This window comes from Scyliorhinus torazame, chromosome 1, assembly GCF_047496885.1.
Source record: "Scyliorhinus torazame isolate Kashiwa2021f chromosome 1, sScyTor2.1, whole genome shotgun sequence".
NCBI lineage: Eukaryota > Metazoa > Chordata > Chondrichthyes > Carcharhiniformes > Scyliorhinidae > Scyliorhinus > Scyliorhinus torazame.
In genome coordinates, this window is record NC_092707.1 from 372,905,600 (window position 1) to 372,919,171 (window position 13,572).

The following is a 13,572-nucleotide window of genomic DNA, read 5'->3' on the forward strand; positions in this document are numbered from 1 at the left end:
TCTTAAATGCTTAGTATTCTGCACACTTCATTAATGATCCTTCAATCTGATTTAATAAACAGATACTTTGTTGCCTGCCCTAGTCACACAGGTGCCAGATTCCCTATAGAGGACACCTAAATGGGTTTCTAAGTACTGCAGGTTCCAATGCAAAATCCCCTCCCCACAAAAAATATCTCTGGGCAAGTTTGTCGTTGACTGCAAAATTGTCTCCAGTCTTATAACCCTTGGTATTGCAGCAAAAGGTCATTTAAAATATTTATTTGCTTCTTATTCAGTGAGTGATATGCAAGTCTAAGTTCTACCATGGAAGTTTGAGAATTTGAGTTAAATTTAGAAAGAAATAGAGTTGATCAGCCTTTATGCTATTAAACTCTATTCCAACCGATTCCACCATCGATGCAAAGTCTTTGGAAATAATTCACTTGACTATTTGTCATAAGTTGAATACTAAGCCCCATTTCAGCATTTGAACTAAATAGAACACCAGTCAGCATGATGATTGAACAAATGAACGGGCAGCAAAATGGACAGATCTCCTGGGTGTCAGATTTTAAGATGAGAATGCCGGCCGTGATCCCCTTTTAAATATGAACGATGCAGTCTTCCCATTAGAAGCAACGCCAGAGAGCAGGTCATGCGCCCAGCAGGTACACTAGCGTCACGCTCCCTGTACGTCCGTGCTTTTGGAGTGAAATCACGGAGGAGAGATTTTTCCGTTTTGTAGCTGCCAGTAAGCAAGGCAGCTTTGCTTATTGGCAGCTTAAAAATTTGTTGTAAGGAAGAGAGGCCCAGAGACACAAATAGGCCAGGATCTCACAACTGAATCTGCTGGCGAGAGGGGCTCACGGGTGTTCATGGCAGGACAAAGCAATGCCAGTGCAAGCTGTATACAGAGGTCCAGGGCCTCTGGTGAACAGCTTACTATGACGAAACTTAAATCAGGAACAAAGCAATATAAAGGTGATTTCTTGAGGTATGGCTTTGTTAATTGTGGATGCAAATTAGGATGCAAATTCCATGTTTTTTTTATACGCAAATGAAAGTTTAAAACCATTAAATCTTCAAAGGAATTTGAAGACTAAGCATTGTGAGTTCAATAATAAACCTCTTAATTCTTTTCAAAGGATGCAGCATGAACTTATATCATCAGCTGAAGTCCTTAACAGAAATATAACATTGAATGACAAAGAAAGTGAGATCATGACGACCAAGCTGGCTCACCTGCCATATTAAAGGTAAGCGAAAATAGTGTGTTGCGAAGGTCGGCCGGTGTGGGTCCCAAAGGTCAGCCAGTGTGGGTCCCAAAGGTTGGCCTTTTGGTAAAAGAGGGTCACAGGAAAATATGTTTGAAAAACACTGCCCTAAAGGTCACCTGCTATCTAATTCATAAATCTGGAGCGTGATGGAATACTCTACGCTTGTCTTGATGAGCGCAGTTTCATCAAAACTCAAAAGGCTTGACACCATCCAGGGCAAAGCAGCCCACTTGATTAGTATCCCACTCACCAGCTTAAATATTCACCCCCTCCATTACCAGCACACAGTGGCAGCCGTGTGCACCATCTGCAAGGTGCACAGCAGCAACTCATCATGTTCGAAGGTACTTTGCAAACCCATGACATCCACCACCTAGAATGACAAAGACAGCACGTACATGGGAACACTGCCACCTGCAGGTTCCCATCCAAGCCACATACCATCCTGACTTGGAACTATGTCACTATTCCTTTACTGTTGCTGGATCAAATTCCAGAAACTCTCTTGCTAACAGCTCTGTAAGTGCACCTATATTACACAGACTATGCAGTTCATGAAGGCAGCTTCCCAAGGACAAGGCGCCAAATCCTGGCCTTCCCTGCGCAGATCACACCCCACAAATAAATTTAAAAAAGAATTCCCCCGAGAGCTTACTGCTCTCTACCTTGATTCCCCTTGAACAGAAAATGCTAGTCGCAATCTACAATGGGCAGTTAGTAACACAGGCCTTCCAAAATTCTGGTCTCGTCTCCCTTACTCCAGAACTCCCATAACTTCAAGTGACATGCCTAGGATAGAGAAGCATTATTAATGGAAACATGTAGCAAAGAGGACTTGCTGAAATACACAAATGTGCACCAGCCACCTCTGTTGTAATGTGTCTGATATAGTTGCCCTCCCTCTTATTGACGAATAAGGTAGTCTTTATGCACAGGGTAAAGGCATGGAGCTTCAGGGATCAGGGGAGGGAGCTTTAATTTAATTAGATTTACATTAGTCATTCAACAGCCTAGCTGAACCTCCTCTGTTTTTCTGTATGCACCATAAAATCTCAGTTATAAATCACAACCAATCTCTTTATCATTGAAACATTCAAACCCTTGTATAAGCAAACTAAAGTATGACCTGCACTCACATTGCACCACGTCATCTTGAGATATCTGAAAGTGTTCCACGGCATGGATTTACTTTTGAAATTGAGTGATTTATTGTGTCAGCAAATTCACCAGTCACAGTGTATCAACAATGTCACACATGTGGCACGAAGATGATGTGGCCTGTTTTTGGTGGCGTTGATTGAGGGATTAATATTGGCAAGGACATAGAGTCTTGTGCAATCTGTACCATTGGATATTGAATGCTCACTTGAATCACCATAACAAATAGAGGGAGACTGCCTGGCGCCATAACTGACAAGAACAGGGCATCAGGACAAGGCCTATATGTTGGTCTTTTTGAGCTGTTAGATAAAATAGATAAACAGATTTAAAATAATAAGGATGTTACTGGTGACTTTTGTTCCACTGCTACACATTCAAAGTATGCATTTGGTTGAGCAACAGATGAGAAAAGGCTGGGTTCTGTATTGATTAAAAAGTCAAAAAACAAAGGATATGTACTTTGAATTACCATCCATTTTATGCAGCATGTCTGACAGGTTGATGTAACGATACAGGATTTTTTATTTGTTGCATTGTGTTGTGAAGATTAAAATTATACATTCGCCAAAGGGGTTCTCAGTCCAGATGATTGATAGAACAATATAAATCCAGTAATTATTAATAAAAATCTTGCATCTTTAAACTACCATGACACTATTTCCACACACTGTTTGCTTTCATTCAGCCCCGGGCCCTAATGATTTCCAGTCATCTGCCTGTGTGCCAATTTGAAGCATTTATTACAGCGTGTATGGAGGCACCCAAAGTAGAAGATGTTCCACCCTCCGAGCTAATGGAGGCAGCCAACAATCTTAAATATGGAAATAATGTAAAATGTCAAATCCAGCCCAGAGTGCAAATCTGCTCACTCTATTGCCTTTAAGGAGCATCAGCGAAATGAATCCAGATAGTTGCAGCCTTGCTATTATTGAGCATAAACCAAGAATGCAAGACTTCCAGAAACTGGTGGTTTTATTTAAGAGGGACTGCAAGACTGGCTGCAGACAGTCATGAAGGTTGAGTCCTGGTTCTGGGGTCAGGGCCCCAACGTCAGGAGCAATTCGGGGACACAATTTGCAGTGCATTTATGCCTGATTCTTGATGCCATTTTGAAGAAGATGGCCAATTAATAGCCAGATGGCATATTCATCATGCAATTAAGTGTGGGTGGTGACTTCCAGAGGCTGGAAAGTGTCAAGATGGAGGCTCCATTTGAATAATCTTCAAAGCTCTGAAGTAAAAAAGTGGCCACATGTAACCAGATTGTCATGGTTCTCACGCCTGCAGGAAAGTTTAACTTTCGTGACAGAGTTCAACCCCTCTGGCCTAGTATCGTGAGACCGCCTTCATTTATTGGCTTGGTGATGGCCTCCATGGGAGGCCCATATGTTCTCAACTGGAAAATTCCAGTCAGGGATGGAAGATTGGCTTTAATAGGCACTTTAATTGGAGTGAATGGTGATCTGCCATTTGTAGGAGGGTAGCTGTCAACCAACACCCTCCCCCCACCTCTGAAGCAACCTGTTCCAACCAAAAAGGACTAGAGGATAAAACATGCCTGGATACTGCCAGGCACATAGGTAACGGGAAATTGTGGCTTTATCTGCCCACAGTCCTACCTCCACAGCGGAATGAAAATTCAGGACGCTGTACAAAGATCCCCACTCAACTGACGGCACTTACATCTCTAAGTTGGGCGGCACGGGGGCGCAATGGTTAGCGCCGAGGATCCAGGTCACTGACCACGTGGAGTTTACACATTCTCCCCTTGTCTGCATGGGTCTCACTCCCACAGCCCAAAGATGTGCAGGTTAGGTGGATTGGCCACGCTAAATTGCCCCTTAATTAGAAAAAAATAATTGGGTACTCTTAAATTCTTTTGAAGAAACAAAAAAACTTACACCTCCGAGTCAAGAGGTTATGGACGCGAGGCACCGTCCTGGACACAATCTATCTGACATTTCCAAAAACTGGGGACCGTATGCTGCTGACCCTCCTGGAGTCTCCTGGAATCAAAGATAAACCACCTGAACACTACTGCAGGTAAACCCAAGAGAAGAATCATAAGGGTTTTGAGAAATAAAAGAAAAAAAAAGACGTGCACCCTTCACGATCATTGAATGTTCCAAAGCATATTACAGCCGATGGAGTCGCTGCTGTAGTGTAATAAACACAACAGCTACTTTGTGCACAGCATGTTCTCACCAACAGCAATGTGAAAATGACTAGATAATCAGGAAGTGTGGTGTCGACTGAGGGATAAACATTGGTCAGGACACTAGGGATATCTCCACTTTTCTTCAAAATAGTTAAGTCTCCAGAGTGGGCTTTTAACTCACAACGTTCTGACTCAGAAGCTTGGGTGCTACCAATTGAGCCACAGCTGACGGAAAATTGTGATTTTGCTTTCTATCAGCGTTTCTGTCTATTTGTTAAAGGTGGAGGGAAGCCTGTTAGATCGGGGTGGGGGGGGGGGGGGGGGGGGGGAGCTAGAAAGGGGGTAGTCACTAAACAAAACCTCTAACAATGCAGCTAACTGACAATCCTATCAGAGGACCTTTTGCTTTTGGCAGAGCCCTCCTGCCACCAGACGTCGCACTCCTATCTGTTGGCCAGCCGTCAGCTTTGGGTGGGAGCATATGCTTGAAGGCCGGGAGATAACATTATTTGGGTCTCATGTCGTTGAGCTCAGTTTGCCAACTCTTGTCAGCTTCCATCCTCCCAGTTCCCGCCATTGACTTAGTACTTGTGATGCAGATACCGGTGAGTGTGGCAAATATCGAGGATGCTGGGATCAAAGTAAAACGTTGAACCAGAGAATCATTACATTCATAGAACACAGAACATACAGTGCAGAAGAAGGCCATTCGGCCCATCGAGTCCACACAGACCCATTTAAGCCCTCACTTCCACCCTATCCCCGCAACCCACTAACCCCCCCTAACCTTTTTTGGTCACTAAGGACAATTTATCATAGCCAATCCACCTAACCTACACGTCTTTGGACTGTGGGAGGAAACCGGAGCACCCGGAGGAAACCCACGCAGACACTGGGAGATCGTGCAGACTCCGCACAGACAGTGACCCAGCAGGGAATCAAACCTGGGACCCTGGCGCTGTGAAGCCACAGTGCTGATCACTTGTGCCACCGTGCTGCCATAGACTTTTTTGTAACCTTCCTATTCAACTTAGAATCATAGAATAGTACAGCACGGAATGAGGCTGTTCATCCGCTCAGCCTGTACCTGCACATTTGAAAGAGTATTTAATTAGTCCGAGTCCTCAGCTCCTTCCCCAAAGCCCTGCAAACTATCCCCTTTAAATATTTATCTTATTCACCTTTGAAAAGTACTATTAAATCTTCTTCCATCACCTTTTCAAGCAGCGCATTCCAGATCACAATAACTTGACATCATTATGTTATCGAAAGAGATGAGGAATTAATTTAACCTAACACATTGGGTGCGATACAGGTGGGTGGTAATCATCTATTCATTGTGCTTAATTGTAGCAGGTATTTGGCATTGTGTTCGGCATTGTGAAATTGTGGTCATCAGGTTAGGAGGCGTATGCTTGTGATGTGGAACTCTGCAAATAAATACTTACAAAAGATGTATAAAGATTGGCTCCAGTCCTATCTTTCATCAACTGGCATTCTGCAACGGAACAGCAGGACAGATATGCATTTTAACATCACAACTCGATTTTTATTTTTTACTGGCTTAAATTCTCCCCATTGCCCATCACCTCAGTCTGAATTCACTCCATAAGGTCCCATTCTGATCAATTCGGTAAAAAGGGGAAACAAACACATGTTATTGCATCTTCAGAAGGGCGAAATTCCTCTACATGGTCATGGTTTCACCTGAGGAAGGAGCTGTGCTCTGAAAGCTGGTGATTCGAACCAAACCTGTTGGGCTTTAACCTGGTGTTGTAAGACTTCTTACTATGCACTAGACTGACTTCTAAATGTAAAGTGGAGCACTGAGATACCCAGAAACTTACCAATAATTTGATTGACAAGTTTTCCTACATCAAGCTGTGGCGACATAAGCAGGTCCTCGAATATTCCTTATATACTGAGCTCCCAGGCAGGATATTCCTTATAAAAGCTGGAAAATAACAAAAAAATATATCATTTGACTTCGCAAAGCATTATAACTGAGATAATAACGTAGAGGATTTCAATAAAAATGTACAATGCTTTTACGTCATGTAAATCCCCACAGCCCTGTTTTATCAGTTTCATCAAAATAGCGACTGCATTATTTGAATACAAGCCACACTGACTTCATAATATCAGCAACATCTTTAGGCTAAACTATTTTTCTATCCGTTGTCTTCCTTATACTTGATAGATGGGTTTTGAATTGCGACACATACATTTGAAAAATAATGAATGCGAGGTGAGAGGGAAATTGTAAATGGTCCTATTTACAAAATAATTTTTTTTTTCATTCCAGGATTCATTCTGGGTTTATTAGCATGCAGCTTGCATAATGCTGTTTTCTATTTGAATGAAGAAAAACAATGCTGGAAACATTGACTGACTATTAATTAACTTGAAACCCTAGAGAATCATGGAAAATAAAAACTCCAATTGGACTAGTATCTGGGAAGGCAGTGGTCGAGTGGTATTGTCGCTGGACTGGTAATCCAGAGACCCAAGGTAATGCTCTGGGGACTTGGGTTCGAATCCCACCAGGGCAGACGGTGAAATTTGAATTCAATAAAAATTTGGAATTTCAAAAGTTTAATGATGGTCATGAAACCGTTGTCGATTGTTGTAAAAACCCAACTCCTTCACTAATGTCCTATAGGGAAGGAGACCAGCCGCCTTTACCTGGTCTGGCCTATATGCGACTCCAGATCCACAGCAATGTGGTTGACTCTGAAATGTCCTCAGGAATGGACGATAAATGCTGGCCCAGCCAGCAGCACCCAAATCCCATGAACGAATAAATAAGAAAAACCAGGAGCACATTTGCAATCAAGCAATTTTGTAAATTATTCCTTGCAGGTTTGGGTTGGTATAAGCATTTTGGTGTTCACATCAACACTCAACATAAAAAGACCGGATCTGCTTTGAGAATATACAGTGATGTGCAACCTAGTCTAGTGGGTGGGCCGCATGAGTCACCCTCCATCTCAGTGGGCCGCATGATTGAATTTGGGCTTGTTCACTATGATCCGTGAATAAAATTGAACACATTTAATACACGACAAATATTTATAACAAGTTATAGAAAATGCTCAGTCATTTATATATTAATAGAACTGTCATCAACTTCAAGTGGTAAAATCAGAATAAATATTTACGCTTGATTGGATGCACAGGGAGCGCATAGCTCTCACCAGTGAATGTTGTCTGCAATCAACATGCATTGCACTTGCCCTTGCTTAATGTGTGTATCACTTCAGTCTGATAGGAAAAAAGCTACACGGATGGAAAGCAGCGGAATGAGGCAACTCTGCACATGGGCAACAGTCAACAAAATGTCTTGTGGGTTGCACTCAGAACCCTGATGGGCCTGATGGGGCAGCACGGTAGCATTGTGGATAGCACAATTGCTTCACAGCTCCAGGGTCCAAGGTTCGATTCCGGCTTGGGTCACTGTGCGGAGTCTGCACATCCTCCCCGTGTGCGCGTGGGTTTCCTCCGGGTGCTCCGGTTTCCTCCCACAGTCCAAAGATGTGCAGGTTAGTTGGATTGGCCATACAAATTGCCCTTAGTAACCACAATTGCCCTTAATGTTGGGTGGGGTCACTGGGTTATGGGGATAGGGTGGAGGTGTTGACCTTGGGTAGGGTGCTCTTTCCAAGAGCCGGTGCAGACTCGATGGGCCGAATGGCCTCCTTCTGCACTGTAAATTCTATGATGATGATATAGCCCCGGGCCGCAGATTGCCCAGCACTGATCGCAAACCTCCGGCACCCCCTGACTTCAAGCATAGGCTGCACTGACAATGAACTCTGATCACCTAGTCCAAATCTACACACAATTGGGTAGACATTCTTCTAAATCTGTTCACTGATTGTCCCTAGCGTCGTAATGTGTTGCCAATAGGCACGTTAAGATTTGATTTTGATATCAAGACCGTAGGATATAGGGACTAGACTAACAACATTGCGAAATATTGAGACCATTCTTACTCAAATTCACGATTATAACATTTTTAAAATTAAGGGGAAGGGATTAATCACATGATGCAAACGTGGGAACAGTTATATTTTTACGTGCTCTGGGTCTGCTCATCTCGACCCTTTTTTTCATCTGTGTGCACATTTTTTTAATGCCATTTCTTGGTCTGGCCTACACGTGACTCCAGGTCCGCAGCAATGTGGTTGACTCTTACATGCCTTCAGGAATGGACGACAAATGCTGGCCCAGCATTTTACTGTATTCTGAGATTTGTTGGTGATGCACTATCAATTACGACGAGACGAGACTAGAGAGTAATCGAGGCTTTATTACACAGAGATGTGTGGCCTCCTACAGCTGCTGCCGAAATGGCTGCAGTAGCTGTACCCTCTCAACCAACGGGTCCGCCTTGTGTTGCCGCACATGCTTGCGGAGGAGAATGGGTCCTGGAGCTGCCAGCCACGTTGGGAGCGAAACCCCGGAGGTGGACTTCCTGGGGAAGGCAAAGAGACGTTCATGGGGGGTTTCGTTAGTCGCCGTGCACAGGAGCGACCGAATGGAGTGAAGTGCGTTGGGGAGGACCTCCTGCCAGCAGAAGGCCGGGAGGTTTCTGGACCGTAGGGCCAGCTGGATGGCCTTCCAGACCGTCCTATTCTCCCGCTCCACCTGCCCGTTTCCCCGGGGGTTGTAGCTGGTCGTCCTGCTCGAGGCAATGCCCCTGTTGAGCAGGTACTGGCGCAACTCATCGCTCATAAATGAGGATCCCCAGTCGCTGTGGACGTAGGCGGGGAAGCCGAACAGAGCGAAGATGGTGTTGAGGGCTTTGATGATGGTGGCAGACGTCATGTCGGGGCATGGGATGGCGAAGGGGAATCTGGAATATTCATCGACCACATTGAGAAAGTACGAGTTGCGGTCGGTGGAGGGGAGTGGCCCTTTGAAGTCCACGCTGAGGCGTTCAAAGGGGCGGGAGGCCTTCACCAGGCGCACACGGTCTGGCCGCGGTTTACACTCAGCACAGACCTGGCAGTCTCTGGTGATAGCCCTGACTTTCTCGATGGAGTAGGGCAGATTGCGGGCCTTAATGAAGTTATAAAAGCGGGTGACCCCTGGGCGACAGAGATCGTCGTGCAGGGTCTGGAGTCAGTCCACTTGTGCGCTGGCACATATACCTCGGGACAGGGCATCGGGGGGCTTGTTGAGCTTACCGGGGCGATACAAAATCTCGTAATTAAAGGTGGAGAGCTTGATCCTCCACTGCAAGATCTTAGCATTTTTGATCTTACCCCGCTGCGTGTTGCTAAATACGAAGGCAACCGACCGTTGGTCTGTGAGGAGAGTGAATCTCCTGCCGGCCAGGCAATGCCTCCAATGCCGCACAGCTTCAACGATAGCTTGGGCCTCCTTTTCGACGGAGGAGTGCCGAATTTCGGAGGCATGGAAGGTGCGGGAAAAGAATGTCACGGGCCTGCCTGCCTGATTGAGGGTGGCGGCCAGAGCGATGTCTGATGCATTGCTCTCGACTTGGAAGGGGAACATCTCGTCGACCGCGTGCATCGCGGCCTTGGCGATGTCGGCCTTGATACGGTTGAAGGCCTGGTGAGCCTCGGCCTTCAGTGGGAAACTGGTGGAGTGAATGAGTGGGAGGGCCTTGTCCGCATAGTTAGGGACCCACTGGGCGTAGTACGAAAAGAACCCAGGCATTGTTTGAGGGCCCTGGGGCAGTGGGGAACGGGGAGATCCATGAGGGGGCGCATGTGATCGGGGTCGGGCCCTAGAACTCCGTTCTGAACCACATAGCCGAGGATGGCTAATCGGTTCGGGCTGAACACACACTTCTCCTTGTTGTAGGTTAGGTTGAGGTGTTTGGCGGTGTGGAGAAATTTAGAAAGGTTAGCGTCGTGGTCCTGCTGGTCATGGCCGCAGATGGTGACGTTATCCAGGTACGGGAAAGTGGTCCGCTGTCCGTACCGGTCAACCATTCGGTCCATCTCCCGTTGGAAGACCGAGACCCCGTTATTAACGCCGAAGGGAACCCTAAGAAAATGGTATGTCCGCTTCAAACGCGGTGTATGGGCGAATGGGGAGCTGGTGGTAGGCAGATTTCAGGTCCACTGTCGAGAAGACCCGGTACTGTGCAATCTGATTGATCATATCAGATATGCGTGGGAGGGGGTACACGTCGAGCTGCGTGTACCGATTGATGGTCTGACTGTAGTCAACAACCATCCTGTTTTTCTCCCCCAGTTTCACTGCTACCACTTGGGCTCTCCAGGGGCTGTTGCTGGCCTCGATGATACCTCCCCGCAGCAGCCGCTGGACCTCAGACCTGATGAAGGTCCTGTCCTGGGCGCTGTACCGTCTGCTCCTGGTGGCGACGAGTTTGCAATCCGGAGTGAGGTTTGCAAACAAAGAAGGCGGGTCGTCTTTAAGGGTTGTGACGCAGCAGACAGTAAGGGGTGGTAGGGGCCCGCCAAATTTCAGGGTTAGGCTCTTAAGGTTGCACTGGAAGTCCAGGCCAAGTAGCAAGGCAGCGCAGAGGTTGGGGAGGATGTAGACCCGGATACCGCTGAACTCTACGTCCTGGATGGTGAGGGTGGTGATGAAGTACCCCCGGATCGCCACGGAGTGGGATCCGGAGGCCAGGGAGATTCTTTGGTTAATGGGGTGTACCACGAGGGAGCAGCGCCTTTCCGTATCGGGGTGGATGAAGCTCTCAGTGCTCCCGGAGTCCAGAAGGCAGGGTATCTCATGCCCGTCGACCTTCACCTTTGTCGACGCGGTCGCGAGGTTGTGCGGTCGGGACTGGTTAAAACATGACGGAGGTGAGACGCGGCTGGTCGTCAGTGGTTGCAGGCGATGACCGGCCCGATGAGGTGCCCGACGGGCAGAGGTCCTGAGGCGGGGAAGATGGCGACGCCCACGGGTCGCACGTGTCCTGAGGCAGGCAAGATGGCGGCGCTCTCGGGCTGCACGTGTCCTGGGGCAGGCAAGAAGACTCCGCCCATTGGTTGTGAGGCAAGCAAGATGGCGGCGCCCACGGGCTGAACGTGTTGTGAGGGGAGCAAGATGGCGGCGCCCACGGGCCGCACGTGGTCTGAGGCGAGGAAGATGGCGGCGCCCACTGGCCGCACACAGGGGGTGCAGGGACAATAGCGCCGATTGAGTGGGCCTGCCTCACTGCAGCAAAATGTCCTTTCTTGCCGCAGCCCTTGCAGAGCGCGCTCCGCGCCGGGCAGCGCTGCCGGGGGTGTTTTGGCTGTCCGCAGAAGTAGCACTTGGGTCTCCCAGGGTTGGTTGGCTGCCGCGCGGCACAGGCGTGTGGTTGGCTGGGGGCGGTCGCTGATGGGGTGGCCGCTGGCAGGGTCCATGATGCCCAGGAGAGGTGGGCCATGCGGTCGTGGGCATACGCCTGTACGTTGCGTGAGGCGACTGAGAGTGAGAGCGCTAGTTTCTTGGTCGCCGCGAGGTCAAGTGTAGCCCCTTCTAAGAGGCGCTGTCGGATGTAGGCCGACCCTTTGCCCGTAATGAACACGTCTCTCATTAGCAGGTTAGAATGTTCTGCGACCGAAATGGCCTGGCAATCACAGTCTCTCACCAGGGCGAGCAGAGCATGCCAGAAATCTTCCACAGACTCACCGGGAAGTTGGTGCCGCGTGGACAGGAGATGCCTGGCGTAGATCTTGTTGGTCTGCTGAGTGTAGTTCTCCTTCAATAGCGCCATGTCCTCTGCATAGGTAGGCGCGTCCTGGATGAGGGGAATGACATCGAAGCTCAGCCGCGTGTACAGAATCTGGAGCTTCTGTGCTTCTGGGATTGGGTCTGTCGCAGATTCGATGTATGCTTCAAAGCAAGCTAGCCAATGTGCGAAGTTCGTTTTGGCGTTGTCTGCTTGAGGATGCAGCTGCAGGCGATCCGGCTTGATGCGGAGATCCATCTTTGTAAAATCTCTGTGTCATAAATTGATGCACTATCAATTACGACGAGACGAGAATAGAGAGTAATCGAGGCTTTATTACACAGAGATGTGTGGCCTCCTACAGCTGCTGCCGAAATAGCTGCAGTTCGGAGAGCACACACATTTATACTGCACCTACTGGGCGGAGCCAGCAGGCAGGGATCTATCCCCGTACCTGTACTACAGAGGCCTTACCGTAATACCCTTGTATGCAGTGCAGTATATACAATATAATACAACAGTGGTGACTACCACAGTTGGTCAGTGTTTCGGCACTAGAGTCAAGACGAAATGCTTAAATCCTCAATGCTTCATGGCAGCTGGAAGGAGTTGGGGTGGGGCCAAATCTTTGGTGATGCGGCTATTTCTGGGAGGTCTCCTGCCTTGACGGCGCAGTGTATACCAGCGGATAATGGCTGCTTATGATGCTATTCATCCGTTTGAATGGCTGGGCTCTGCTGTGCTTGTCACCAGAGCTCAATTTCAATAGTTGCGTGGCATTTTTAATGGAGGCGTTGGAGGCGCACAAGGAGGTTCTTGCTGCAGAGTGAGCACTGTCAATGGAGCAAGTTTAATCCTGTATTCAAGGTTGAGGGTGGGATTGGCCTCATGACCCCTGGTCCTGTGTTGTCCTGTTCCTGATGTCAGTTGAAAGGGGTTGGAGATGGCTGACCGGCCATATCATTCCCCCCGCTCCTGGAACCTTGGTTGTTGACCGCCTGGGTTTGGGTGAGATGGCATATTGCAAGCAATGGGGTTCATGCTCTAATCATTGGTATTCGTGGAGAATCTCGATAATTGTTCGGCGTTTTGGATCCTGCTTTATCCTTGATTCTACTTTCTTTGTGTGCCAATGGAGAAGTCTTTATCCTGATAACGGCCTCACATCTCAGTTGTTATCCTGGATTTTGTTCCCTGATAACTGTGAGTTGTCTGTGGCAGGGAAGTGGATAATTTGGGTGTGATGTCCTGCACCATTGGTTATCCAGATTTAATACATTTTCATCATGGTACGCTGAATGTTGAATTCGGGATTTGTGCACAGTCTCTTT

The 13,572-nt window shown here is 47.6% G+C and overlaps 1 protein-coding gene across 5 annotated transcripts in view; it reads right to left on the reverse strand.

Annotated features, from left to right (window-relative positions):
• LOC140426609 (muscarinic acetylcholine receptor M3-like) overlaps positions 1-13,572 on the reverse strand; it is a 383,533-nt gene that overhangs the window by 156,084 nt on the left and 213,877 nt on the right. For 3 of the 5 annotated variants that reach the window (XM_072511623.1, XM_072511598.1, XM_072511617.1), the window contains 2 exons: positions 6,426-6,532; positions 6,027-6,076 (listed from right to left, as the gene is read on the reverse strand). The gene's annotated coding sequence lies outside the window, so the exon portion shown is untranslated. The remainder of the gene's footprint in view (positions 1-6,026; positions 6,077-6,425; positions 6,533-13,572) is intronic. The other 2 variants (XM_072511633.1, XM_072511607.1) reach the window with 1 other exon arrangement.